The sequence below is a fragment of the Manis pentadactyla genome, chromosome 1 (assembly GCF_030020395.1).
Source record: "Manis pentadactyla isolate mManPen7 chromosome 1, mManPen7.hap1, whole genome shotgun sequence".
Taxonomy (NCBI): domain Eukaryota; kingdom Metazoa; phylum Chordata; class Mammalia; order Pholidota; family Manidae; genus Manis; species Manis pentadactyla.
In genome coordinates, this window is record NC_080019.1 from 123,281,478 (window position 1) to 123,307,369 (window position 25,892).

The 25,892-nt window shown below is 45.7% G+C and overlaps 1 long non-coding RNA gene across 2 annotated transcripts in view; it reads right to left on the reverse strand.

Moving 5' to 3' along the window:
• LOC130683564 (uncharacterized) overlaps positions 1–25,669 on the reverse strand; it is a 34,540-nt gene extending 8,871 nt beyond the window's left edge. Inside the window, exons 1-3 of one of the 2 annotated variants that reach the window (XR_008997358.1) lie at positions 25,162–25,669; positions 17,664–19,310; positions 14,785–16,730 (exon numbers count right to left, since the gene is read on the reverse strand). This is a non-coding gene — a long non-coding RNA (uncharacterized LOC130683564). Of the gene's footprint in view, positions 1–14,784; positions 16,731–17,663; positions 19,311–25,161 lie in introns of those variants that run through there. The other variant, XR_008997357.1, reaches the window with a different exon arrangement.
• Between the last annotated feature and the right edge of the window lie 223 nt (positions 25,670–25,892).

The following is a 25,892-nucleotide window of genomic DNA, read 5'->3' on the forward strand; positions in this document are numbered from 1 at the left end:
TGATCCCCCTCACCATGTGTGCCAATCATAATACCCCTCAATCCCCTTCTCCCTCCCCACCCGCCCTCCCCCACCTCTCTCCTTTGGTAACCGCTAGTCCCTTCTTGGAGTCTGTGAGTCTGCTGCTGTTTTGTTCCTTCAGTTTTGCTTCATTGCCTCACTCCACAGATGAGTGAAATCATTTGGTACTCATCTTTCTCAACCTGGCTTATTTCACTGAGCATAATACCCTCTAGTTCCATCCATGTTGTTGCAAATGGTAGGATTTGTTTTCTTCTTATGGCTGAGTACTATTCCATTGTGTATATGTACCACATCTTTTTTATCCATTTATCTACTGACGGACACTTAGGTTGCTTCCATATCTTGGCTATTGTAAATAGTGCTACGATAAACATATGTCTTTTTGAATGTGGAAGTTGTATTCTTTGGGTAAATTCTAAGGAGTGGAATTCCCAGGTCAAATGGTATTTCTATTTTTAGTTTTTTGAGGAACCTCTGTACTGCTTTCCACAATGGTTGAACTAGTTTACATTTCCACCGGCAGTGTAGGAATGTTCCTCTTTCTCTGCATCCTTGCCAGCATTTGTTGTTCCTAGTCTTTTCTATCTTGGTTTTTCTAACTGGTGTGAGGTGATATCTCATTGTGGTTTTAATTTGCATTTCCCTGATGATTAGCAAATGTGCCTGTTGGTCATCTGAATTTCTTCCTTGGAGAAGTCTTTGTTCATATCCTCTGCTCATTTTTTAATAGGGTTATTTGCTTTTTGGCTGTTGAGGCATGTGATTTCTTTGTATGTTTTGGATGTTAACTCCTTGTCAGATATGTCATTTACAAATATATTTTCCCATACTGTAGGATGCCTTTTTGTTCTGCTGATGGTTTCCTTGCTTTACAGAAACTTTTTAGTATGATGTAGTCCCATTTGTTCATTTTTAATTTTGTTTCCCTTGCCCAAGGAGATGCATTCAGGAAAAAGCTGGTCATGTTTATATTCAAGAGATTTTTGCCTATGTTTTCTTCTAAGAGTTTTATGGTTTCATTACTTACATTCAGGTCTTTGATACATTTTGAGTTTACTTTTGTGTATGGGGTTAGACAATAATCCAGTTTCATTCTCTTGCATGTAGCTGTCCAGTTTTGCCAACACCAGTTGTTAAAGAGGCTGTCATTTCCCCATTGAATATCCATGGCTCCTTTATTGTATATTAATTGACCATATATGCTTGGGTTTACATCTGGATCTCTAGTCTGTTACATTGGTCTATGGGTCTGTTCTTGTGCCAGTACCAAATTGTCTTGATTACTGTGGCTTTGTAGTAGAACTTGATGTTGGGAAGCGTAATACCCCCAGCTTTATTCTTCCTTCTCAGGTTTGCTTTGGCTATTCGGGGTCTTTTGTGGTTTCATATGAATTTTAGAACTATTTTCTCTAGTTCATTGAAGAATGGTGTTGGTATTCTGATAGGGATTGCATTGAATCTGTAGATTGCTTTAGGTAGGATGGCCATTTTGACAGTGTTAATTCTTCCTATCCATGAGCACGGGATGTACTTCCATTTATTAGTATCTTCTTTAATTTCTCTCATGAGTGTCTTGCAGTTTTCAGGGTATAAGTCTTTCACTTCCTTGGTTAGATTTATTCCTAGGTATTTTATTCTTTTTGATGCAATTATGAAATTGTTTTCTTGATTTCTCTTTCTGCTAGTTCATTGTTAGTATGTAGGAATGCAACAGATTTCTGTGTATTAATTTTGTATCCTGCAACTTTGCTGTATTCAGTTATTAGTTCTAGTAGTTTTGGGGTGGATTCTTTAGGGTTTTCTATGTACAATATCATGTCTTCTGCAAACAGTGATAGTTTTTCTTCTTTACCAATCTGGATGCTTTTTATTTCTTTGTGTTGTCTGATTGTCTTGGCTAGGACCTCCAGAACTATGTGGAATAAAAGTGGAGAGAGTGGGCATCCTTGTCTTGTTCCTGGTCTTAAAGGAAAAGCTTTCAGCTTCTCACTGTTAAGTATGATGTTGGCTGTGGGTTTGTCATATATTGCCTTTATTACATTGAGGTACTTGCCCTCTATGCCCATTTTGTTGAGAGTTTTTATCATGAATGGATGTTGAATTTTCTCAAATGCTTTTTCAGCATCTATGGAGATGATCATGTGGTTTTTGTCCTTTTTGTTGATGTGGTGGATGATGTTGATGGATTTTCGAATATTGTACCATCCCTGCATCCCTGGAATAAATCCTACTTGATCATGATGGATGATCTCTCAGACCGTTTTTTTTTTTTTAAATAATTATTTTTTATTGAAGGGTAGTTGACGCACAGTATTACATTACATTAGTTTCAAGTGTACAACACAGTGATAAAACATTTATATACATAATTCTAGGTTCCAGCTATCACCCTACCAAGCTGTTACAATATCTTGACTATATTCCTTATGCTATACATTACATCCCGGTTACTTATTTATTTTACCATTGGAAGTCTGTCCTTTTTTTTTTTTTTGTGAGGGCATCTCTCATATTTCTTGATCAAATGATTGTTAACGACAATAAAATTCTGTATAGGGGAGTCAATGCTCAATGCACAATCATTAATCCACCCCAAGCCTAATTTTCGTCAGTCTCCAATCTTCTGAGGCATAACAAACAAGTTTTTACATGTAGAACAAATTCTTACATAATGAATAAGTTACATAGTGAACTGTACAAGGGCAGTCATCACAGAAACTTTCGGTTTTGCTCATGCATTATGAACTATAAACAGTCAGTTCAAATATGAATACTCATTTGGTTTTTATACTTGATTTATATGTGGATACCACATTTCTCTCTTTATTATTATTATTTTTAATAAAATGCTGAAGTGGTAGGTAGATACAAGATAAAGGTAGAAAACATAGTTTAGTGTTGTAAGAGAGCAAATGTAGATGATCAGGTGTGTGCCTGTAGACTATGTGTTAATCCAAGCTAGACCAGGGCAATAAAACATCCACGTATGCAGAAGATTTCTCTCAGAACAGGGGGGGTGAGGTTCTAAGCCTCACCTCTGTTGATCCCCAATTTCTCACCTGATGGCCCCCCTGCGACTGTGCCTGTCTTAGGTTGTTCCTCCCTTGAGGAATCTTACCCGTCTCTGGCTAACCAGTCATCTTCCGGGGCCATACAGGGAAATGTGAAGTTGGTAAGTGAGAGAGAAGCCTTATTGTTTGAAATGGTTAGCTTTTTACTTCTTTGCATATTTATGCCCTGTGGCTTCTATGCCCAGCATTTGTCTTGAGGTATCTTTACCACTTGGAAGAATTATGATACTCGGTAAATTTGATATGAGGCACGAATTCTATTTAAGGGTTGTAATTAGGAAGGAAGAAGAAAAGCTATAGAAGTAGCAGGCAGAAGAAAACATGGGGAGATTGATTATTTCTTTGACATATCTTCTCGTAGAGTAACTTCAGCATGTATAGGTTTTAAGCTACTACTTAAATTGCGCACACACATTAACATAATAGGAGTACAGTTACATAACCAAAGCATACCTGTAATTACCAGCCATCTCCAGTGAAACCAAGAAAACCAGTTAGGCACCTTAGGCATTTGTGAAAACTTATCTATGATATGGTGGATATTGTCCAACTGAACTTGAACAGTCTGAGAGAAATCAGACAAATTAAAACAACCCATTCCTGGGGAATGTTCACATCCCTTATGTTCTTTTAACAGTAAATAGTCTGTAGTTGTAAGATTTTGGAGTGCTACAATTTGCACTTCTCCTAATTCTTGGTTGAGTTCCAACAGTATAGATCCAGTCAAATTTGTTGTTTTACTGTATGCACAGGCCAGCTTAGATATCTCCTTCCTCATTCTAAGACCCTTTTTGAAAGAAAAGAGCCCTTGATTAGCCAGTAGGCCTCATACTAATCACAGAAAGTGCTGTTTATTTTCGGAGCAACTATATGCCTGTGTGGGAAATTCAGTGTGCGGTGCAAAGCTAGATGACCTTTGACTAAAAGTCCCCATTGAGAGGATCCCCAGTATGATGAAGCATTTAGTTAGAGACCAACTAAGGCTTACACAATCCTGTCTATCTAAGGCTGAACAATGAACAAACACTTTCTAGTACCAATTATTCTATTTTTATTCATTCATAATAAAGAGCTTCGTTGTTTATGATGTGTTTAAGGACGTAACACAAGACGCCACACTCTGACCAAGAACAATGGCCCATGTCTAACCTTCATGTTTAGGCTCATGCTCGGCAGTCAAGGTGCACATGGCATTACTGTCCTGCCCCCTCTTATTCCCCACTGCTCAGTAGCTTGCTGTTGACAGATTGGATATATTGTATGAGAGAAGAGTCAGGATGACAATTTTGACCTGAGGAACTGGAATGATGGAATTGCCACTCCTGAGATGACAGTGACTGTGGGAGGGGCTGTTTTTAGGGGGCAGATCTCAGGTTTGGTTTTGGATATATGAAGTCTGGGCTGCCTGTTAAGTATCCAAGTGGAGATGTCAAATGGGCAGCTAGATATATGTAGCTGGAAATCAGAGAGAAATAAGGGCCACAGATGTAAATCTGGGACTCACCAACTTATAGGTGGAGTTTAAAAGCAGGGGACTGAATGAGAGCACCAGGGTAATGAGTGTGGACAGAGAAGGGTCCAAAGACTGAGCTCTGGGGTAACTTCAAGATAAAGAAGAAAAAAAAAACAAGCCCAGACATGAGGAGGAATGAGCAAGGACTGAGAAAGAACAGGGTATAAGGTGCCCTGGTAGCTGAGTAGAGAAAGTGCTCTGAGGAGGCAGAGTCATTGACGCTAACAAATGCTGCTAGGAGGTCAGTTAAGGCAAAGGCTGGAGAAGTGACCACTGGGTGCAGCAATGTGCTCATTGTTTTGATAGAGTTCTGGGGGTGAAGGCTGTTGAAGCGTGTTTAATAAAGAATGGGTGGATGGAAAGTGAAAGCTGCAAGCATTAACAATATTTTTAGGAGTTTGCCATAAAGAGAAAGGAGTGAAGAGATAACTGGCAAGAGAAATGAGGCTGAGAGCATTTTTTTTTTTTAGGATGGGAGAAAGAATTGTACATTTGTGTACCAGTGTCAAAGGCCTGTTAGAAAAAGTTGATGATGAGGAGAGAGGGGAACAGTGCCGAAGCCATGCTCCTGAGTAGGTGATGGGGGATGGGGCTGAGTAGAGGCGTGGAGGAGCTGCTCAGTGTCAGCAGAGGACAGTTCATCCATAAGGCTGGAAGATAAAGGTAGGTAGGTCGAAAAGACCGGAGGAGCTTTTGGAAGGGCTCAGCTGTTTCAAGACCCTTCAGTGGCTTCCTGTTGTGCCCTATACCACAAGGCCCATCAAGCCTCCCCTGGAACACAAGGACTTAAAAACAAGCACCCTGGCTCCAGGTTCTATCTCCCTCCTCATCAACTCTTGACTTTACTTGGCCCCGTTCTGCAGTCTGCATTTACATGCTTGGTTCTCTCTGCCTGCGGTGCTCCTCGCAACCCAGTTCAAATGTCACCTCCTTTGTCCTTCTGGGTTCCCACATTCAATGGCTCATGTCTATGTCACAGTCCTTTACCACATTGTAACTTTTTGTTTACCTGTCCTTCCTCAGAGCTGTGATCTCCTTGACGGTAGATGCTTTGTCTTATTATCTGTCTCTGTACCCATGCTTCTACCCACGCCTCTGCCAGGACAGTGTCTGGCACAGAGGAGGAAGTAAAAACTGGAGACCAAAGATGGCCTCTGTGCGCACTTTCTACATGCACTCTTTATGAACCCTGAAATGTATCTGATGTGTATGCACACAAAGTGTAAGTGTATAGCTCTAGTGTTTTCACAGTGAACATGACTGCATCAGTGGGCACGCCTTCCCAGCACCTTCCCCTATACCCACTTCAGTCATTGCCTAAAGGTAACCACTTTCTTGACTTCTAACTCACGGATCAGTTTTGCCTGTGTTTGAACTTCACATACATAGAATCAAACAGGGTATATTCTTTTCTGTCTGACTTATTTCACTGAAATTTTCTTTCTGTGAGTCATCCACATGGTTGTATGTCAGCGGTGTGTTCATTCACATGGCTGTGCAATTTGCATCATGTGACACACACCACAGTTAACTGATACGTTCTACTGTTGTTGGACATCTGGGTTGCTTCTGGCTTTTCTGAATAGCACTGCACTGAGTGTTCTTGCACACATGGTTGAACACATGTACACCTTTTTGCTGGATGTATGCCTGAAAGTGAGCGTGCTGGATCATAGCCTCAAGCACAATTTATACTTTTAAGCATGTTTTTGTTATTCAGCAAGCCCAGGAGCATAATTCTAGACACAGAACCACACAATCCAGGTCTTTATGACCTCTCAGGTGACTTATCCAGCCCCTTCATTTTCTCAGGAAAACCTGAGACTCACACTGGGAAAGTGACACGTGCAAAGTCACACAGCAAGTAAGTGGGGACTTGCTCCAGGTCTCCTCATTTCCGGGGCCAGTAGGAATCAAGACTAACACCGGTCAAATACCTCTTAGTATTCACCTGAGGAAACTCTCCTCTCTGATCCAGGAACAAGCACACACCATTCCGATGTTAACAACAAACACTATTGTTTATTAAGTATCTGCAAAGTACTGGGCACATTGTGTCATGTTTACATGTGTCCTATGTTTACATTACATATTATCTCTAATCCTTACAATGACTCTTGAAGAAAGGTAATATCAACTCTTATTTTCAGATGGGAAAACGAGCTCAGAAAGGGTGAGGAGCTTGCTCAGGTTTCCACAGAGGCAGCAGAGCTGGGATTTGAACTCTGCCTGTAACTACTTAAGAGACAGAGGAGTGAACTCCTTTTACGAAGCTATTGCTCTTTTGGCACAGGTAAGTACTTCTCTTCCTCAGGCCCTAGGGCTCCTTTCAAATATAGAGAATCCAGTTTTCTATCATAGAGCATGTGTCTCAAGGAAAGCAATCCAGCCCGGCCACAATATACCTGCAGCTTTCCATAAGGATTGACAAAGAAAGTGCCCACTCAGAGCAATTGTGATGATAAAAATCTCTATTCAAAAGCTTCAGACGTGGTGAACACTTGCTCCTCAGGCTCTCTCCAGAAGCCTCTAGGACAGTGACACTTGATGTTCAGAAGCTAACTGAACCCATTTCAGCAGAGCTAGGATGTAGGCTTCATCATTCCAAGAATCTTTATAGATATCCACCCCCTGCCCCTGTCTATATCCTGCATGATATCTCAAAAATAATAAACAGATAAATGATAATCGTTAACATGCATTAGGTACTTATATTGCACGTGTGCTAATTGCTCTTATGAGAGTGATCTCATTTAGTCCTCCCAACATTTTGAGATGAGGAAAGATGACCAACAGCAGTAAGCAAATGAGCTGGGGTTTCAGCAAGAGCCTGCACAGCAGCTATGCTTTACTCTCGTAGGCTGTCTTGATGAATGGGTGCACAAAAAAACCTCCCTTTGATTGAGATTTTTTACAAAAATCATTCATCTGGAAATAGTCACAATTTTATCACAATCATCACAAGCTAACAAAATGAAACCAGTATTTTTGAGGACAATTCTCACCTACCATCCACCATGGAAAGAGAAGGATTTTTTCTTACTGAAATCGAATAAGCTACTTCAAAAGAGATGGGTCGGGGAGAGAGAGCAATTGAGGAGAATCTGGGTGTTGGAGGGGTATTGGCGATGGGAGAGTGGCCAGTGCAAACACAGCTGCAGAGCTGGGCTGGCTTCTAACTGGCCTCCCCGCATCATCTCTGATGGACCCTCCTTCGGCTTCTCTCTACTAGAGAAAGGGTTTCATGGAAGCAGGTGGGTAGGATTATGTATCTGTGGATTATTATTATTACTCTTAGGAGTTTTGCAAAATACTGGAAGGAGTTACAGTATTTTGAAATAACATGCTGTAGGGCACAGATTTTTATTTTTGTTTTATTATTATTTTACAAAAAGAATAAATGTAATAAGAAGAACCCTTAAGGTGTTAAGTGTTCGTCTCCTCCACTTTACAGATGGAAACTCAGTGTATCACCAAGAGATCCATCTCTTTGGGAGTAAAACTTGCCTGTTCATTCCAACCTCTCTGCACTTTGAACTAACTCAAGAGCCCCTGCTGGAAACGCAGCATTAGCAGACTACACTCTGGGCGGTATGCTGAAATAGACAGCTGCTTTACTTTGAAAGGAAAATGGGAAAGGCACCGAGAAGTCTGCTGGCTTCTCTCTCTTCTCCCAAACTCCCTCCAGGTGAATGATCTTGTGTATATGTGAAGAAACAGAGAGAAAGAGAAGGATGGAGAAGAAGAGGAGGGGTGGGGGGGGAAGAGGGAGACTGACACTCTACCAGACCTTTCTGTCTAGGTGGGCGAAAACATACAGCCAAGAACTTCCCAGTCTTTTAAACTCTCTCTGATTCTTGCCAGTACCTGAAATGGTAGAGGTAGGGGAAGAAAAAAAATCCACTTGGAGGAAAAATGCTGACTAAGCCATTTTTCAAAGCCACCTTCAAAGAAAGTAAGCCTGGGAACCAACATTGGAGCTTTAAAAAAAAATGTTTTGTGCTTCTTTTCCTTCTAAATATCTCACTTTACCACAAGGGACATGAATATCAATCAAGTGGGTAATGGAGAAACCTCAGAAGGATGCTAAAAGCCAGCTCACTAATTAGCTGCCTGACCTCAAATACGTTACTTAACTGTAACTTAGTGTCCGCCCATGTCAAGGCTATTTTTATACTGTCAGGAACTATTTAGACTTGAGAGATGAGGACTGTCAGAGTTTGGTGTGTGTGTTGGGAGGAGACTGGGTGTTGCAGTAGTGTAGGACCGTTACCCCCACAGTGATCCTGTAGAAATTTTGCAGCAGAAGAGTCCCAGACTGTTTGGATGAGAAACAATTCTGAGTTCCCCCTAGTAAACAGTGGAGATGTTAAGAATTTCAGTTACTCCTCTGATTAAAATCTGAGTGGCTATCACTTTCATGATAATGTCCAGATTCCTTCAACCTGTCCAACAAGGGATGGAGAACAACACCAGTATGGGACATATTTTAGTTTTCTTTTGTGTTCAGATTTCTAGACAAGTTACCTGGGGCAAATAAGTTAGCTGCTAGAGTTTTTAGAGTCTCATTAGATGGTATTCATCTTAAAATGCCTGAGGATCGTCTAGATGGGAGCTGATCCTTCGAAGTACAGGTTATTACAGGGCAGGTGCTGTACTCAATTCTTGCCCTCAAGCATGCTCACAATCTAGGACTGGGTGGGGACAGAGGGCCTATGATCTTACTCTGCAGTTTATTTGATATGCAGAAGTGCAAAGTAGGTGCCCTTGAAGGACAGTGGGGTGGCTTCACTAGAAGAGCTTGTCATCCACATGTACATTGCTTTACACAGCAATGACTTCTCCTGCAGTGCTCAAAGCAAAAAGAAATTTTAAGTAAGAACACTGCCGTAAATGGCAGGTTCTCAGATTCTGAGTCACTAAGAAGTCCCCAGCCCTGGGTGTCAGCCCCAAAGCCTGGAGTCGCTGGCAGTCTGCCAGGCTTCTTGGAGGGTAGTTCCAACAAGAGTAAATGCACATACAATTAAGTCCCAACAAAGAGCATTCCACTGGCACGTAAAACATGGTGTATGGGAAAGTGCAATTTCAAGAGCCTCTCAATTGTTGAGAGAAAATGTCTTGTTCAGGGAGTGATTGGAATCAGGTTCCTATCTGATCCTCTTGAATTACTCTACTTTCTCTCTGTTGCATTTAAATGATGTTTGGAAATAGAGTGTGCAAATATGAGACATGGCTGCTACTGTGGAAACAAAGTGGGAATAATTACTACTTTGTGTTCTTAGCAAAAGGAGGCTAGACATTCTAATTCCAGAGATCTAAGAATGGAAGTTAGAAGGAAGGAAAGTTAAATGGGGAAGAAATATATCCTGGGGCAGAAAGGAGATCCCCAAAACTAATGTGCTCAAGATATTCTTATTATTCTTTAACATAACACCAATAATTGTAAACTGTCTATTTTAAAGACTTGCCCAGGTTAAGTTATTAACCTATAGACTATATATCATGCCTTTGGAACAGGCTGTGCTGGGTTATGCCCACTTTCTGGTTGCCTCAAGAGGAAATGGAAAATTTAAGTCACTGGTTTAACTAATGGAACCAAGCATTAAACTGCAGCTGACAAAGTATTCCCTTGGATCTGGTTGTGAAAGTCACTTTCAAGAACAAATGTTTCGACCACAAAGGGAGCAGGAGAATTAGTTTCTTTAGGGGTATTTATTTTCACCTCCACTTCTACAGTGTCACTGCAAGTTCCAACATCTGGGGGAAGACCCCCAAATTTGTACATTCAGCAACAGAAAACTATAGACTCAGCTGGAAGGGTCCTGAGAGACCAAATGGCCCAACTCCTCAGAACTGGTCTAAGGATTCCTAGTCCCAGTGGGGAAAGGGACTTGCCTCAGGTCAAGTCGCCACTTAGAGAGAGTGGGGCTGATGTGCCTATCTCCAGACACCCACTTCTCTGCTCTTTCCATTATGCTATGGCTTTTTAACCTTCTAGTACCTAGAAAATGAAATTCCTTCACTTATTCAGTAGATATTTGTTGCCAGTGTCCTGCTATAAGCTGGGAGTGGTGGGCGGAGAGGGGGATGGTGTGTAACCGGGCACAGAAGAGTTGTGGTCCCTGCCTTATCCAGTTTACAACCCAGTGGGAGAGACAGACATTAAAGAATCATGCAAATAAATATGTAAATTTAAGCTGTAAGAAGAGATATGAAGGGAAACAGAATGTTCTGAGCACTTAGAGCCTGGAGACCTAATGTAGTCTAGGGGCAGGGAAAACTTCTCCAAAGAGGTGATTGGAATTGTGATTGGGAGAAAAGAACTGTGGGAGCTGAGTGAAGAGCAGGGATGGGTGGGGGTGAACTGGAGGAGTGGTGCAGGGGGAATGTTCCAGATTGAGGGGATAATTGTGCAAAGGCCCTGGGCCCGTCAGGACTTTGACAGTCTTAAGAACTTGAAAGAGAGCCATGGAATGGCTGGAACACAGGGGCTGGGTGAGAGGAGAGGCTGGGGGCAGCAGTGGCCAGACACGTGGAGCTGCCAGGGAGAACGAGATATTTGCCTTTTATTTTAAGGGCAATGGTCCAGCAGGCATCTGCCTCGACCAGATCTGCATTTTAAATAGACCTCTGTGGCTGCTGTGGATATGAAAATATGAAACTTTTAAAGCTATCGGGCTCTAGAAGAGCCATAGCAGTAGCTTGGGCCAGGGTGATGGAGGTGGAGAGGAGTCGGAATGGACAGATCTGAGAGAAGATAACCCTTCTCTGACCATTATGGCCGATATTTTAATGTACGAAGTAAAAGTTGGATTGCATACTTGGCCAGGAAAGGTAAATCGAGGGACTTGATGAGTCCTAACTGCATTAATGCACCAAGTCAGCCTCCTTCCTCTCATTCGGATGAGTCTCAGAGCCTTTGTCCTCCTGCACCGTGACAATTTCTTTCATTGGTAGCTCTCAAGGCCTGTGGCTAAGATGCTCTAGCACGGAAAGAGTGGGATAGACAGCTTGGCCTGCCATAAAGTGGCTTAAAAGTAATTGATTTTGCTATAATTGCAAATTTGGAGATAACCCAGGTGGGTACAGGTAATTGGTGATGGTGGGTCTACTCAAGTAAATAGGACTCAAAGACAAGACTGGCTTGGGAAAATGGCCACAGTTCTTACTGCCAGCTTGTTGGAGGAGAACAGCCCGTCATCCCTGAAATATCTTCACCTTCAACCTGCTCAGAATATGTTTGCTGCCATTCAGGTTTCAATATGATTTTTCTAATCAGTCAGTTAGTAGGTACTTATTATATACTTCCTATAATAATCTAATAACTAGGAGTCATGGAGCATTACTCTCTGCCACTTACATATATGAGGTGAGGGAGGGAGATAATGCCACTTTACAGATGATAACCCTGACGCTCAAGAGAGCTGAGCCGTTGGCCAAGCCAGTCCTCCGAGCCAACACGTGGTGCTGCCTGCTGCTGCCTTCTCTCTATGCCCAGCCCTTTGCTGGACACTGTGGAGAAAAATGCATCGCCAGCATTTCTCCACTTAGTTCTCACCAGACTTAGGAAGCTTTCTTGCATTAGCAGGGCTGAGCGATTTCCTTATCACCTCTGATTTCCCATTTCACCCCAGCTGTGGCCATCACCTGAAACTTCCCTTTGAGGCAGACCCCATCACTGCTGGAACTCCCCAGCATCCTCCTCCCATCTCTGTCCTTCTCTCTGCCTGTCTGTGTCTCTCACAGTTGCACACACAGGTGACAGACCTTTCCTGTCATCCCACCCTGGCAGTAGGGTTTGTGGTGGCCTGAGTGGAAAGGGAAGAGGGGACACCCTAAACTCATACAGATGCTCCCTCCCAGGACAATGGCCCCATTGTGTTGGCTTCATTGTCACATCGCTATGGCTTTTTGGGGTGGGGAGCATCTCTAAGGCTCTGGCAGAGGCAGGGCTCAGGAGTGAGTGCTGGGGTCTCTGGGGTGAATGGGAAAGGCCTGACGGGCCCCACACACTCTCCTGTATCTCTACAAGGCCTTGGATTCTCTGGTCAGGGCTTGACTTTTGCTTACTTTGGGCCCCAACTTGTTCAAAGGATGGGACAGGTCTGGGGAATCTGGCGCTTGAGAGGAATTGAAGGCATGTCTGCTCTGGGGACAGGCTGGAGGTCCTCACTGGATTTGGAGGCCACTCTGAAGCCTGGCTGGCTTCCCAGAAGAAGCAGCCCCTCAGAGGACAGGGGCACTGGAGGCTTGCTGTCCAGGCCTACTCGCTCCCCTCCCCTCAGCCTCAGCCTCCAGGGTCTGGAGGTGACTGCTCTTCAGCACTCTGAGTTCCCTCTCATCACTTTAGAGGCTCGTCTGGTTAGCGGCGTGGGACACAGGCACATCTTGCCCAGCAGAAAGGTTGTTCCGTGACAGGCCTGACCACCACATCATTGATCTCTTGACCGGGAGTGGAACGACTGCGTGGCCAGGCCTCATCAGAATCCCCCACCCTGATGCTTGCTGTCCTCAGGCCTGGGTGTGAAAGGCCTGAGTCTGATGCAGGCCAGTGGCCTGGCTGAAGCTGAGGGCCTTGAACACACTCCTTCCCAGGGCGAGAGCCCTTCTTTCCCACCCCAGTTCCATCTATTAAACTCCATCTCCACCCATTGACTCTGAACTCAATTTTCACCTCTTTCTAAAGCCTGTCTGATGTTTCCTCATTTTCCTAATTCTGCTCCTTGATCTCTGCCCCTCTTCTGACCATTAGCACTGCCCTACCTCATACCAGAGCTCATGGAAAGCAGGCCCCGGTCTCCTTTGTCTCTGCTTGGCCCACAGGAGGTGCTTGGTGAACGATCACTCCTTCATTCCCATTTTCGTCCGGGGAACATTTCCTGCTTGGCCCCCCGCCTGTCTCTATGGCCCAAACTGTTACTATTGCAAGAACCTCGCACTGGTTCACCAGCCCTTTCTCTCCAGTAGGAAACGGCTGGCAGGCCCCATACGGTGCGCCTCCTCCCGCCCTCCGGCCAGGGCAGCCGCCTGAGCTGCTGCTTCGGCTGCTTCCGCCTGGGCGCCCGCTTCTGCCTCTCCTGCTTGGGCTTCAGCTGCTGCGCGGTGACTGCTGCCTTTTCTGTTCCTGCTCGCGCTGCAGCGTCCCTTCGCTTCCTCCCACCGCTCCCCGGCTCCTGCTGCCCTCCCGCCGGTCCCCCTTCCTTCCCCTCGGCCCCTCTCACGCCTCTGCGTGCCTCCTGCCTGCACTTTCCCCGCGGCCCCTTCAACTCTTGCTGCTGCTTTTCCGCTTCTGCCGCCCCTGCTCTGACCTCTGCTTTCTGCCGCCTCCTGTCGTCTCTCCTCCCGCCGCTGCGTCCCCTGCCTTCCTCCTTCCCCGTCCTCCGTCCTCCTCCGCTGCCTTTGCCTCGGCCTCGGCTTCTGCTTTTCTCCCGCTGCCGCTTCCTCCTCCGCTTCTCCCTCCTCTTCCTCCCGCCGCCGCCTCCTCTTCCTCTGCTCTTGCCTCCGCGGCCTCTGCTTCTCCTACTTTTGGTTTCCCCTCGTCGTCGGCTCCTCCTCCTTCTCTTTCTCCCGCTCAGTTTTGACCGTCGCTAAGCTTGCTGTGCCTTTGAGACACCTGCTCACATTCTCCGGGGCTACCCAGCGTTCCGTCATCTTGGCACAGTCTCTTTAGTAAGTGATACGTATCAACAAGAGGTCTTCAGAGCGACAGCGCTCTGTAGTTAACTCACTATTTTAAACCTGCTAGTTTGATTCTCATAGGAGCCACAGTGGCTACAACAGGGAAACTGAGGCTCAGAGAAGTTTCCATACTTCCTTCCCAAAGCAACATAGAAAAGAGCAGGGCTTTTATTAGAACTTAGGGCTCTATTCTCCACCCTGGGTGCACTATAGGGTCTACCATTCTTGTTTGTTTTTTAATAGACTTTTTTTTAAAGATAAGTTTTAGGTTCATAGCAAAATTGAGTAGGAAATATGGGGAGTTCCCATAGGGTCTTATATTTTTACAGAACTTAAAAACTCCCTTTGCATCTGTAATTTCACCTGTTCAAGAAACACTTGGCAAGGATATCAGCCCAGAGAGGGAAAGGATTTGTCTGTGGATACAAAGCTAGGTAGTAACATCTGCCTGGGGTAAGGGCCCCCAGCATCTTGTCCAAGGGCTCAGAAAGGGTTGGTGCCATTTAGAAAAGCTATGGGACAGTGAGTGGTAGGGTGGGCATTGGACCAGCTTTTCCCCAGTATGTCACCAGCCCTTCCCACTCAGGTCCTGGGATGGGAGCGACATCCAGATCTGAGCTCTTCCATCCTTAAGAAAAATTCTAGGGACACAAATCCAGGGCAGAAAACTAATGAAATAGAAGTAGCTTTTTAAGGAAGACTCAACTGATAGGCTGAAAATGCCACAAGGCCACAGGACAAATAGAATATGCTGGATTCCAAACTCAGAGCAGATGCCATCCTGGTTGGGAGCCAAGCCCTGGGAATAGAAATGCTGGCCTTCTGCACCAGGCCCGGCAGCTGGGCTCCAACTACTCGCTCCCCTCTGCTGCCAACACTGCACAGGCCCCAGGAGACTAGAAATGGTATTTGGCAAAGTTCATGTCTCATTTTTAGAGAGCGGGTAGGAGTGGCACCCTTGTGTGGGAAGTAGATTATCAGTCAGCCCCAGGAGGGCAGGCCTAGGCTTCTTTTTCTAACCATGATAGCCTATTAAAGGAAAATTATCCAATGACACCTATTAAAAATGATAAATGAGACCTTATTCAGGGGAACCATTGGAATAGGGTAGGGATTTTGCAGTCAGGTAGAGAGGTTGGACTCAACTTTGAATACAGCAGGGGCAAGTGGGAATTAATAGCCAAGAAGCAGGGTGGGATCAATGGATGGAAAATTAGTGAGAAGAAACATCAGGGATAAAGAAGGACTTCTGGCTAAACTGACCTGACAGGATTCTTGCTGAAGGCAGACCAGAGTGATCAGCTACAGGATGCATACAATCCTGATCACTAATCTCAGTGTGTGGGTTTCTCTCCTCACCACCAAGCAATTCTCAAACACCAGCTGGGTGTCCTACAGTTCAACTCAGCTCTGACACTATCTGCCAGGAGACAGCATCAGATTCCACAGGTTAGGACTCCTTGCCACAGGACTGCCCTCTGCTGCAGGTGCCGATTGCAAGTCCACGGTGTCACCTGTGCTTCTGACTGATGGGCTATAAATCTGAGGTCCCATTAACCTGTCCTTAGGTTTGATTAATTTGCTAGAGGGGCTCACAGAACTCAGAGAAACATTTTCCTTAATGCTTTAGTGGTTGATTATAAAGGGATATAACTAACAAACAGCCAGAGGGAAGAGCTGCTTAGGGCAAGGGATGGGGACAGGGTATGGAGCTTCCATGCCCTCTCCAGGTGCATCATTTCCCTAGCCCCTCCACATGTGCACCAACCGGAAAGCTCTCTGAATCCTGTACTTTTGGGTTTTTATGGAGGATTCATTGTGTAGTCACAATTGATTAAATCACTGACCACTGGTGATTGATTTGACTTCCAGCCCTCCCCCTTAGGAATGGAACTGCAAGTTCCAACCCTCCAGTCACATGGTTAGTCCTCCAGGCAACCAGCCCCCATCTTGGTGCTGTCTGGAAGTCACCTCGGCGACATACAGTCCGCTGTGGTTGAAAGGGGTTGGTTACCAATATGAAGACACCTTTGCGGCTCTCATCACTTGGGATATTCCAAGGGTTTTAGGTGCTCTGTGCCAGAAACAGGGATGAAGACCAAATGTATATTTCTTATTACCAACCACAATATCACAATGAGAACTCTGATCAGATATCAAGAGTGATCAGATATGGAGGATGGCGGATTCTGGCTAAACTGACTTAGCAGGATTCTTGCTAACATTGAACAATGCAGAGACAAAAAGTACGTCCAGCAGAGAATGTTTGTCAATCTTCAGGGCTAAACCCAGGAACAAGCATATAACAGGTACTTAACAAATATTTGTTTACTACTGCATAGGTGCTGGAGTCAGGGAAGGGAGTTTTCACCACTCCTATAATATCCAACTCCCACATCTTTGTTTGTAGCAGTCTTGGTGGGTTCTGATTCAGGGTGCCGTGTCTGGGGTTGGGGGGGTATGTCAGGAATAACAGGGTAATGGCTTCCCCAGTCAGGCTTGATTTTAGAGGAGGCCCAAAGAATAAAGGGATGGAGGTAGTTTAAATGGGAGGGGCAAGCAGGCTGTGCTGTGGGCTTACAAGAGGGAAGGACAGAGACCTGGGAAGAGGGCTTAGGGCTTAACTCTAGAAGGGCTTTTTGTCAATTTGTTACTTATCAAACATCTGTGTGCCTCTTTTTTTTGATGGGTTTCCTGGAAAAGCATCACCTCTTTGTGGAAAGAAAGGGCCTCTCTTGCGTAGGTCCTTTCATGGGAGTACTTAGAAGGCACACCTTGCACTCCAGGAGCGCATATGGCCAAAGGCACATCTGTGGCAAGTGTGCGCTGCCACACGGCCCCTGGAGAGAGCAGCCCCCCATTTGAGACTCCCCTGGGAGATGGCAGCCAAGCTTGGGAATCTTGACCCCAGCTGGCTCAGAGATTTCTGTGTCTGTCCTTTTCATTTTGTCGACTTCCCAGTGTAGAGGACTGAGTTAATCACATGCTCCAGTTCATGACAGCTTTCCACAGAGCAGTACAGGTTCCTGGACCTGATTCCAGTGCATGTAGGGCGGGGACGGGGTGGCTTCCTAGGCACAACACCCAGCAATTCTTGAACAACAGCAGCGTGTCCAAGAACTCAGCATAATTCTGACACTATCTGCCCGGAAACAGCACCAGATTCCCCAGGTTAAGGGCTCTGTCCTACAAGACTGCCCTCTACCCCCCACTCCGGATGCCACCAGTCACAAGCCCCAGGCAGTTCCCTGTGCTTCTGACCAACTGGCTACAGACTGGAGGTCCACACCACCTCCCCCTTCGGTTCCATTAATTTGCTAGAGTGGCTCACAGAACTCAGGAAAACACCTTTACCAGTTTAATATAATAAAGGATACCGTAAAGGATACAAGTGAACAGCCAGATGAAGAGATACACAGGGCAAGGTCCCAAATAAAGGAGCTTCTATCCTCATGGAGCGTAAGGCCTGACGAACTGGCACACAGATGCGTTCTGGTTCCCTAAGCATAGTATGTCTCTCTCCGACAGAGTAGCAGGATGCAAGAGAGTGATAAGGTCTTCTCAGGGGATTTTGTGAAGGCTTCATTGCATAATCATGATTGTCTAAATCATTGGCCATTGGCTGTTTCCACCTCCAGCCCCTGCCCTTGGGTGGGTCCAAAAGTCCCTCATTAACATGACCAGACACCCATTTCACCTTGAAAGCTCTGAAGTGTTTTCAGGAGCTGTGGATGAAGACCAAATATGTCTGGGAAATACATGTTTCTTGTATCTTATTATATCACACTGACACACCATTATCACTGGTCCCTACAAATTCCCTCTGTTCTTTTTAACGAGTCCCTTTCTGCATCTATAGACAATACATGCTAATATGCTTGATGTCTGCTTCTTTTTGTTTCTATATATTCTTGTGTAAGATGTATTGTTTAGCTGCCTAGGAGGCATGTTGTTTTAATGTGTGTAAAAGACTGTGGGTTTTCTCTACCTCGTTCTGTTGCTGATTTTTTATTTGGCATTTCAGGTGTAAGATTCATCCATACTGCCACATGCTCATCTGCATGGTGACTTCCAACTGCTGCACACTGCTACATGAAGTACACCACTGTGTTTACCTATACGTCCCCAGGCTGGACATCCATGTTGCCCACAAGTGGCTCCTGAGCAAGAGTCCCATGCTGAGGGGTAGCAAGTGGCCTCACAGGGCTGACACATGCTCATGACGCAACAGGAAACTTCTGAGCTCGGCCTGGATGTGTCCAGCCTTTGGGGAACTGGGGGGACCTTAAACTCCTGGGGAGACCTGCAGGATGCTTATAGGCTGTCCACACTTGTGGTAAACGTGAAATGTGGTGATGCATGGGACAAATATTAGGTCTCAGGGCTGGCTTTGAAAGGACAATGTGTTCTTTACATATAATAGGAAATTTCGGAAGCAAGTCCCGGATGTCTGTTTTCCCGAAGGTCTGCCTGTGAGTAAACACGGTCTTTGGTTTGAGGCAGGGACAGGTGGGGGAGGGGCGGCACATACCCACAGCAACTGAGAGGGAATGGAATGAAGCTGGAAAAGTGTGTGTGTGTGTGAAAGCACATAGTTATTAAAGACAGTCTTGTTTCCCTCTCACCTATCCGTCCTTGCCACAACTTGGAGATTACCTGCTGATGGGTCGCAGTTAAAGCTTCTAACTAAAAAGCATGCAGAGTAAGCTGTTATTCTTAATTTAATAGGATTGGCTCCTGTATGTCCTTCCTGTATTTCAGGAGAATTTGTTCTTGATTTGGGGAGGCAACCCCTTTCCTGGAGTCCAGCAGGCCTACTTCTCAGCTGTGTGACTGTTTCTCTGATGCTGCAAAGGAACTGAGACAGCTAGGGATGCTGTTTTGCTTCCACACATCTTCTTTTCCAGCTGGCCAAGCGGACCTTGACTTCAGGCTGGCTCTGCCTTGGCTGTGGTAAGAGCGGGTGGGGCCACCATGTGAAGCAGTCATGGAATTCCAGGCATTTCCTTCTCCAATTCCAGGATCTACAGGCGAAGGCAAGAAGGGAAAGGGCAGGATGCAGACTGAATCCAATGGAGGTCCTGGGAATCCCAAATTTCCCTTGCTTAAGTCTTTTCATACATGCCACAACCCTCAGACAAGCCTGTCAGCAAAAGGGATAGAGTGGTTCCAAAATTGCCCTGATGCAGAAGGCAGGGCAATGTTGATATCAAGTATTAGAGCCATTCCTGGAAGGGTGGGGCCATGTCCATTTTGTTCACCACTACTTGGCAGCATCTAGTATGGGATCTGGCCTAGACTATGTTATAGTCTAGAAGGCCCTACACCTTCTGGTCCCTTTTAATCTTGCCATTGCTCAATATGCTCCAGCCTAATTAGCCTTTCTGTCACTCTTACAAGACCAGCCTATTCCTATTCCTACCTCAGGGCCTTTGCATCTGCTGTAACCTCTTCCTGGGACTCTTTTTCCTCCAGGTTTTAAGTGGCTGGCTCCCTGTCATTATTGAGGCCCCAGCTCTAGCATCAATTTCTCAGAGAAGCCTTCCTTGACAATCCTGGCTAAAGGGCCCTCTCTTTTCTCTCAGGCCTCCAAATCCTGTCCATTCTCTATCCCATGACCCTGTTCTATTTCCTTTGTAGCACTTACCATTATGTCAAATTCTCTTATTTATAAAATTGTTTAGGTGTTATTGCCATCTCTCCCTTTGGGCCATACCCTCGATGTAAGCAGGGACTTTGCCTTGCTCGCCTTTGTTTCCCTAGTGCCTATACCATCTTCACATAGAGTACGTGCTTAATAGGCATTTGTCAAATTAGTGAATGAATGAATAATTGAATGAGTGACTGAACCAGCTGAACTGGAGGCACTGCAGTAGAAAAGAATCTGGACTACAGAACACTTAGCATAAAGTCCTTGCTCGCTACATGGGAGCCATCAATTCTGCAAAGCCCTTGAACCACTTGGAGCTTCAGTTTCCTTACCAGTAAAATGGGGACAAGACCTTCACTCTGTGCATCATCAAATTGTGAGTGAAATGGATGCCAAAGCTCCACATAAGGTACTAAGCTCTGCCCACCGTTAGCTGCTTCTCCTTTGCTCAGCTGGGACTTGCATCTCCTGCTGGAATGTAGAGGAACTGCATAGTTTGACTGCCTTGTGTGCTTTTGTTTTTCTATCAAGCAACCACTGAGTGTTTCCTGAGCACTCTTTGATGCCCAGTACTCCTTGGGTTTGGGGTCTACATAGGAGGTAGAGGCCTGGCCCCTCATTTAATTGGAGAGCAATTGGTGTGCAAAGCTGGCCAGTGCTTTATTAGTCACAGGTCTACTGAGCTGAGATGGATAAAGGCTGAAAAAATATCCATTAATTACAACCATATTTACAGTTCTACTGTCAGCCACACCATTTGTTGGTTTAAAACAAGCTGACTTTAATTTATTACAGTCATTATTTCTGTCTGGGAGAGATAAAGAACCAGCATTTCATAAGTATGCATGCCATGATTACAGCTGAAGGGGACCCATGCCCATGTCTGGTAGATGTTTTTTAGAGCTAGTGATTCTCAGCGAGGTAAAATTTTTATTAATTCTAAGAAAGAAGCAGACCTTGATCTAGAGCAATAAAGAAGACCTCAGGAGCTATGTTCGCTAGGGGACTTCCTTTTTATCCTCCCTGTAACTCAAACATGCCAGGAACCTGAATCCTTTGGGAGATAGGACTTAAACCATCATAAAGAGGAGAGTGAGATATGAATGGAATGGGGCTCCAGCCTCACAGGCTGGAATGAGTGGCATATTCTGGGTGCAGTAAGGAGGCTGGCTTGCCTGAAATGGGGGTTTGTGCTGAGAGGAAGCAGGAGATGCTGTTGGGAGCAAGAGGTGGAACTTTGGGTTGTATTTTTCAAAGATTGCTGCAGTGACTTGTCCATCCCATATGCTCTTAAAATGTGACCTTGGCTCCCCTCCCATGGAGTGGTGGGTCTGTATCCCCTCCCCTTGAACCTGGACAGAGCTTAGTGACTGCCTCAACCACTAGAGTATAGCAGACGCGACACCATGTAAATTCTGAGGCTAAATAGTGAACATTTCATGCACTTCCCTGTGTAGGAAGTCAGAGATGCAGTTGTGGGAGGGCCCCGTTTCCCACAGATTCCAGGACCTGACCCTGCACCCAGGACAGGGGCACATGTCTCAGTCCCGGCTAGTGGCTGTCTGTACATCAGCATCTGACAGCTGGCTGCCCCACCCACCTTGCCTTCTTGGCCCTGGTTTCACAACTGCTGATGTGGCGTTCCAAGTTCCCGGTCACTTAGATAAACAATGCAGAGCACCACTCTAGGTGCCCTGAGGATCCTGGGCAGCTGCCCTTCAGCACACTTGTGCATACACAGGGACAGGCACTGATGCTGACTCTCTCCATCCCGAGTGCCGGAGCTGACGGGATCTCTTTACAGTGCCGACGCTGGAGCCTGGTGCCGAGACAGCACTGGGCTGTGTGGCTGACCAGCTGACTTGATCTTGAAAGGTTTGCCTTCTCCTGCCCCTTGCTGGCAGAGTCCAGCTTGTGGCATGCTTTCTGGAGCTGGCTGTCTCATTAGCCCCAACCTGCTGGCTTTGGTTGCTAGCTGGATCACTTTTATGGCCAACAGAGCAAACATTACATTGAACTGGAGCAAATCTTTGGTCTTTTTATGTAAAACCAAAACCAAAACGCTTCTATTTTTGTTTTGGTAGTGTTGGATCTGCACAGCTGGGCAGTGTGTTAGACCCAATCCATGTCCCTCATCTTGCAGGGCTGAAGCTGAGGCCAAACAGACTTGCTCAGGGTGACAGAGTTAGTAGAAAAGCCCCCAGTGGGACACAAGTGTCCTGAACCCCAGGTTGATCTTCCAGTGCACCAGCCTTTGTTCCATACTTGATCACACATGGGGCTGTTTGTCCTCATCAGTGCAAATTCTCAGGTGCTCTTCAGGACAGTAGCAGCTTCTCTCCCATGTTGTGTCGCTGAACACAGACCACAGAATGCAGTGTGTTGGGCCCTATGCTTTGTGCTGGGCTTGCTGAGAATTAGCTGTGTGAGCTAGGACAACTTATTTCAATTTTTGAGCCTGTTTCCACCTCCAGAAAGAGGGATACTAATAGCTGCAACATATGCCATCAACAGTCTTAAACTATTCATACCCTTTAACCCAGTGAGCTGATTTCTGGGCAGTTATCCTGTAAATGTTATCCAAAATACATAAAACCTAAATGCTTAAAAATGTTCCTCACCTACATCATGTGGTTATTACATATTATGTCAAAGACTTTTTGACATGGGAAAATGTTATGCTACACTGAGTAAAAAAAAAAAAAAGCAAGACCCTAAACAGCAGTCAGAATCACAGAGTGAGATCTCAACTATGTGAAAAAAAAAAATCTTGGTTAACAAAAAGAAGGAAACACACCAAAATTGATCAGGGTCACTTAGGCAGTATGCTTAGTGATATTTTTTTCCTTATTTTTTTCTGTACTTCCTAAAATTTTTGCAATGAATACACATGACTTTTATAGGCAGGAAAAGAAATCCTTAAATCTCAAAGCATTAAAAAGATAGAAACACTTTAAAATGTAGCTTGCCTGATAGTCTTCTAAGCATTTTCTTCAGCATCTATTTTCAGATCTCATCACAGCCCCAAGAATTAGGTGTGGGCTTGGACTCTGCTTACAGATGAGGCTGCCCAGGCAAGGCATTGGGGGTGAGGGTTCAGGGACTGTGCCTACTTGTGAGTGGAGGGGCCAGCAAGGAACTGAGCTCCTGGCTTCGGTGACAGAGCTCCTGCCATCAATATCCCTACCCCTCAGAGCCACAATGGCAAGACTAACCAAGAGTGGGGCAAGATGACGGCTTGACATATATCTTAGTGGGGCAGCTGGCTCCCGCCAGAGGCAGAGGGGCAGACTGAAGTTCTTGACCCCCTTTTACTCAGGATAAGGCAGAGGAAGGGTGGACAGGGGCACTCACAGAGAGGCTTCTTAAAGCAGGGCTGGGTGAGCTCACAGGTGGGAGCAGAGTGTTATCCACTGGGGTCCTGGATGGGGTGGGGAGGAGGATCATGGGTGCTGAGCCAGGCAGCACAATTGACATACCAAACTGGTACCTCTAAGGAAGCCTGGTCTGGAAGATGACAGCAGCAGCTCTAGTTGGGGCTGCCTTTTTGCCAGGGGTTGTGGTGCCAACAAGGGGCAGGAAGTCTATAAAAAGTCACTGGCATTTCCAGGTACCCTGACACCTGCTTCATGCTCATTCTGTCTTTTCTTATAATCACAGCAGCTCCCCAAGAGAAGAATGCAGGCCTGGTGGCTGAGTTAGGAGAGCTCAGCCAGAAAGTCAGACTCTCTCCCTGGGGCTCCCATGGAGGCCAGCAGGAGGTGGGGGCAGGTGAGCTGGGCTCACACAGTCATCTGCAGCAAGAGTGGAGGATCCAGGTATTGGGGGCATGTCTACCCCTCCCTCTAGAACCAGGAAAGGAGAGGGAGCTTGGGGTTTGAGCACATGCCTGGGCAGTGCCTCAGCATCTTGCCCTGTCCAGGTGGCACAGTTTTGCAATAACCGCCCCTGTCTTACTCTCAGTGGATAGGGTTTCATTCTCCTGAGCCTCTTGTGAGAACCCCTCCAGTATGTGGGCAGTGGCTGTTTATGCCATCGGTGCCTCAAAGGGTGGGACAGCACCATGTGGTGAGGGTGAGAAGGTGTTCCCTGGCCAGACAGTATGTTCTCTGCAAGATAGAGGGCAAAATGTTTGCACACAGTCCATTTGGCCGGAGTGTGGATGAGGAGAGCAAGTGGTGGGATGAAGACCTAGAAGGGAGGATGGTCAGCTGTGGCAGGTCTGGGGCCCTCTCTGTCTCTGTTCCTCTCTGCCTCAGACTCTGGCTGTGAGGCATGTGGCCAACACGGAGGCGGGGTATAAACCAAGAGAGGGGCGCATGGTGACTCAGCTGCTTGCTGAGGACCAGCCGTCTTCATTCACAAACCAGCCGTCCTCCTGATGCCGGGGAGCACAGAGTACCTGACAGAGGCTCTCTAGAGGGAGGTGCATCAGAGTCACCTGGGAACTGGTTTGAAATGCAGATTGCAGATTGCCCTTTCTGAGCCTCTGTTTCAAGTCTGGCATGGGATCTAGGAATCAGCACTTTTACAAGTTCCCCAGGTGATTCTGCTCCCCAGCTCTGCTAACAGGTTGGTCTCACTTGGTCTCCAGAATATGTCCTTGGACCAATGCCTTCTTATCTCTGGTCCAGAAGCCCAGCTGAGGCATCTCCGTTACCCACCCGTCTCTGCAAGAACAACTAAGTCTTACTGAGCATTTCTGCAAGTCTGCATGGGAAGGAATTTATACCTGATTAATGCTCAACTTTTGGTCCCAAAATATATGTAAGTGCTTCATACCATGGATTCCCTGGAACCCAAAAGCTCTATGGTACTACAAATGAACCCTTGAACTATTTCCAACAACTCTTAACTGTAATAAGAGTTTAACTCACCAAAATAACCATTTTCTTGGCCTTTGGTGGAAGGTAGGTCTACTTAGTAGTATGGTGACACTGGGCCAAATTCACTGCAGCAAACATTTATTGAGTACCCATCGTGTTAGGCAAGGCTGACCTGAAACGTACAGGTTTAAGTGTCACTGATTCATTAGTACGTGGGAAAACAAGTTAATTAATGCAACTTAACAACTTAATTAATGCACTCTATCAAGCAATGTTGTTCAAAACCTACACTCCATAAGAGGGACAAAATAATGACATTCAAAAGAAGAGTTTTGAAACCCTGGTCTGGATATGTGACCAAGAGAAGCTTGTTTAAAAACGAAAAATCCTTCTACTCACCTTTCTTCCTTCTTTGCTAGAAGAGACAGCTTGTAGCCTCCCGAAGAACAGTCTGCTCCCTGGAGGTGTTTCAGAAATGTTAATTTCATTCAGTCCAGGGTTGCAGGAAAAAGGGATTGTTTCTCAGAGAAAGTGCCCACTTTCCACAGCTGCATCTAGGGAGGACTGAAGGTCGGCACTACTGCCCTTTGGCTCTTCCTCTGACTGTTTTATGGCCAGGCCCATGTGAAGCTTCTGGGAACCTTAGTTATGTCTGATCTATGGGAAGTTTAAGTGGCTACATTTAAGACTCCAAACATTAGCAGAGGACTCTTGTACTGCCTAAAGATGAGTGATTCATGTATTCCATGTGCTAGAGTTTGCCAGTAGTTGCAAGCTCATTAGAATTTAATTAAGCACATTCTTTATTGATAGGAAGTGCAGACTTCTGCTGCTCAGTAGCAAGATGCTTTTGGATTTGGGGCTGTATTTTGAACTCACTCTTTTTCCTTATCCTGGAGATCTCAGTGTCTCCTCCGCCTTCATGAACCCCCTATGTGTGTGTCAGAATCACCTGTGCATACAGCTGGTCTGAGTTAGGCATCTTCCTTTTGTAATTCTCCATAGGTGAGACTGGCTCTGAAGTCCGAGAACTGCCGACCTATGTGGGTCCATGATTCTCAAGTTGAGCTGCTGAGCCTCAACCTTTATAACCTTTGGCCTTCTGGGTGTCTCCACCTGAAATGTCTAAC